The 4312-nt window shown below is 38.2% G+C and overlaps 1 pseudogene; it reads left to right on the top strand.

Annotated features, from left to right (window-relative positions):
* Window positions 1-1986: 1986 nt before the first annotated feature.
* LOC120618415 (uncharacterized) lies at window positions 1987-2105 on the top strand (annotated as a pseudogene).
* Window positions 2106-4312: the final 2207 nt, after the last annotated feature.

Here is a 4312-nt window from a genome sequence, read left to right as displayed (position 1 = left end):
TGCTTCATTTCCCAACATTGTCACAAATCTGCAAATTCAGAGAACATAACTAACGCTCACCTTTGAACTCGTGTTTCCATATATAAAACTAAATGCAACAAAACGCTGGAGTTGCGTTCACTCTGTCCGTGGATTATCCACGAAGAGAGCAGAGAACGATTATAAAAATAATTAGGGTAGGAGAACTGGTTCTCCAAGCAAATGTTCTTTCCTATTATTGTGGTATCTGTATGCACAGCAGCTCCACCTGCTAAGAGACAGCACCAGTCTATGCCGTGTAATAAAACTGAATTATCTGGGGCCTTATTTTAAGAAGCAATAATTTAAATCTTGCGTTTTCCCTTTTCTGCTTATCAGGCTAAGTATTATATAGTTTTTATTTTTTTTCAGTTGATTTAAGGGAAAAAGAAACAGAAAATAAATCCTTTTAACTGGCTTTCTCTAGTGGTTCTCCCGCTGCCCCACAGCAGTGAGTTGGGCTTCCCAGATGCTGCTCTGAAGCCTGGGACCACCCATGGGGATTAGAAGCCCTCAGAGTCTGTTATTTTTCAGGATAAATTCTATGCAAAGCTAGACACGAAGAGAAGCTCTATACTACATACATTTAATGCTCTTTCTTTCCTCCTTTGTTATAAACAAGAGCCAGAAATCGCTCCTACTGGAAGTGGAGAAGACGGGCATTAGAAACAACCCAGGCACCAGGCCAGCGCCCATGGCGCCCACCCGAAATACAGAAGACTTCTCCTTTCCTGAGCATAGTGTTAATAGGGCAGCACAGTCAAAAAAGGCATTAGGTGTTCTCTGTTTTTCTTTAATCTTCATACTTACCACCATTCTAAGGAAATAAGGGACCCATGATAAATACTTATTGATTGAATATATGCACACAGTTCATTAACAATAAAAGAACAGGCCTTTAAAAGAGGATGCCGAACCACAGCACTAGCCCCTCTCACCATAGGCTCATTCATCACGGTTGTATCCAAGCAATTAAATGAAAAATTGGAGATAATTTCCAAATACCCACAAACTCCAGTATTTTAGGCCCTGGAAAGTCTTTTTCTGAAGTTGAGCCTGCAGTCAGCCACACTTTACATTGCGAACGGGCATTAGTCGTGAGCTGTTCTCTGCTACGTGACTTCAGTGCATGCTTGCATCCATAACCACGTGGAAATAACTAATTAAACCACCCAACAGACATTTTCAACAGGAAGATGGAGGGGTGTCTTTATCTACTCAGGCTGTCTAACAAAATACCACAGACTAGGCAGCTCAAACAGCAGAAATTTGTTTCTCACAGTTCTGGTGGTCGGAAGTCCAAAATCAAGAATTTAGCTGGCTTAGTTTCTGATGAGGCCCCTATTCATAGCTTGCAGCCAGCTACCTCCTCTATAAGTTCTCACAGGCCTGTCACAATGACCAAGCTCAGGGATGGGGAGAAGAGAGAGGAAGAGGAATGGAGGAGGATGGGGAGAGAGAGAGAGAGAGAGAGAGAGAGAGAGAGAGAATTGTTTGTAGCACTTCTTATAAGGACACTAATGCTTTTGCTGTGCCCTCATTAACCCTAATACTTCCTGAGAGACCCCATCTCCAAATACAGGGTAGGTCTCCAACATACAAATGTTGGAGGACACACAAACAAGGTGAGAGAGGAAAGAATCTGTGAACTTGAAGACAGAACACTAGAAATTGCCTAATCTGAGCAACAGAGAACAAATAGACTAAAAAAATTAAAATAATTAGGGTAGGAGAACTGGTTCTCCAAGCAAAAGTGGGAGGGACTATAGCAAGATACACATTCACGTCATCGAAATTCCAGAGCAAAGAGAAAGTGGGAGGGGCGAAAAGGACTTTAAAAACCTGGCTGAAACTTCTCAAATGTGGTGAAAGATGTTAGATTACAGATTCAAGAAACTAAGTGAAGCATAAACAGGATGACAGAAATCTAAACTGAGACTCAGTCCAACACTTAAAGACAACAGACAAGGCTGCGGCCACGCCACCCTGAACGTACCTGATCTCCTCTGATCTCCGAAGTTCAGCAGGGTGGGGCCTGGTTAGTCCTTGGATGGGAGACCACCTAGGAAGACCAGGTGCTGCAGGCATTAAAAAAAAAAACAAAACTATATACGAATAAAAAAATATTGAAATCAGTGCGGGAGAAACAATGGCTTACCTACAGGAAAAATCAAATCAAGTGACAGGGAATTTCTCACCCCAAACCTTAAAGGCCAGAAGAAAGCAGCACATTTTTCAAATTCTGAAAGAAAAGAACTATCAATTCAGAACTCTCCATCCAGTGAAAATACCCTTAAGGAATGAAGAGGAAATCGAGACATTCTCAAATAAATGAAGGAATTTATTTATTTATTTATTTATTATTATTATTGTTGTTGTTGTTGTTTTATTGTATTTGGTCAGAAGACCATACATAAAAGGATGGCTGAAGAAAGTTCTCTAAATCAAAAAGAAAAAACTGATAAAAATACTTAGAGCATCATGAAGGAAAAAGAACACACTAAACCAAAATAAGGGGATATGTATTACGTAACGAGGAAGTGTGGATGCACCGGAAATACTTAGTATCCCCCAACACGCATGAGCTAGACGACAGCCCTGCAAAACGTGTAAAGCAAAAGCTGAACTGAAAAATTGGAAAAGAGACAAATTCACAATTGAACACCACCTCGTGATAAAAACTCCCAGAAAAATAAAAGAAGAGGGGACTTCTCCAACTCGATAAAAAAAAAGTTGCCAAACACTTACGGGTAATATTATACTCAATAATAAAACACTGAATATCCTTTTCCCCTGAGATCTTGGACAAGGCACAGATATTCACTATTACTACCTTCATTTAATAGGGAAGTGGAAGTTCTAGCCAGTGCAATAAAGTAGAGAAAGAAGTAAATAAAACATTCCACTTTCAGATGGTTATCCAGGTAGAATAATGGCAATAAGTCTACAAAAATACTCCTAGAACTAATATAGAGTTCGGCAAGTTTGTGGAATATAAGATAAACATTCAAAATTCAATTTAATATAATTTCTATATATTAGCAGTGGGTATATGACACAAATTAAAAATACGATACCACCTATTATCATTTACCAAATAAAGCATTTGGGTGTAAGTCTAAGAAATATACGGGATCTGTATGCTGAAAACTACACGAGACTAATAAAAGAAACCAAAGCTCTAACAAACGCACCCATTGATTGGAATAGCCAATATTCACAAGATGCTCATTTTTCTGAAGTTGTTATATGGTTTTATCACATTCCTATCAAAATATATAATGAGATATTATGTAGTTATGGGAAAGAGAAATTTAAAATTTATATGAGAAGTTAAATTAGAATAATCTTTGGGATACAGTTTAAACAATACTAAAAGAAAAATTTACAATATTAAATGCATAATCAATGTTTTAAATAAAAAATCTAAGCTAAAGCTATTTCTAAGTAAAGAGGTGGAGTTTCTTTATCAAATTTTAAGACTTATTAAAGAGTTACTATAATCAAGATTCCACGATCTTGATGACGGGATAAACAGATCAATGGAACAGAATAAAGAATTCTAAAATAGAACCACATAAATATGTCTCTCTGATTTTTGCAAAGGCGCAAAGTCATTTCAATGGAGGAAAGATAGACTTTCAATAAATGATGATAGATATTTATGAATACAATAGAACAAAACAAACAAACCTCAACCTAAATCTCGTACTTCATACAAAATGTTGACTCAAAAATAGATTGTGAATTCCATTGCAACCATCTAACTAGAAAATGGACAAAGGACACAACCGAGTATATATGGAAGACAAATAAGCACATTAAAAAGTTCAATGTCATTATCCATTAATTAAAACCACAAAGATGTCACTGCGCATGACTAAATGAAACGTAATGACAACAACAAAAGACAGTGGCCCTGGCTGGGAATCAGATTTTCTGTTTTTTTTTAAATTTTATTTTTATTTTATTGATATTATAACGGAAGGATGTTGCAGGAAACGGCGTTATTTGAGGAGCTGCTGTACATGAATGTCCAGCTTTGTGCACAGTAGCCCCAAATTGGGATGCCCCGGTCCTCCCCCGACTGGTGAGCGGTCAAACAAACGGATACATCGACCCTGAGAAGTATGCCAGATGAAAAAGCAAATCCCCCAAGCTGACACGCTGCGTGGTTCCACTACCACTTCTTAAATGACGGAATTATACAAACCGGAAAGGTTTGTGTCTGCCAGGGTTAAGGAGGAGACGGGAGGGCGAAGGGAGCCTGATGCAGCTACAGGAGGGTGACAGT

Source organism: Pteropus medius, unplaced genomic scaffold (assembly GCF_902729225.1).
Source record: "Pteropus medius unplaced genomic scaffold, Ma_sr-lr_union100, whole genome shotgun sequence".
NCBI classification, from domain to species: domain Eukaryota; kingdom Metazoa; phylum Chordata; class Mammalia; order Chiroptera; family Pteropodidae; genus Pteropus; species Pteropus medius.
The sequence above is the reverse complement of the archived record's forward strand: the minus strand, read 5'-3'. Positions and strand labels throughout refer to the sequence as shown.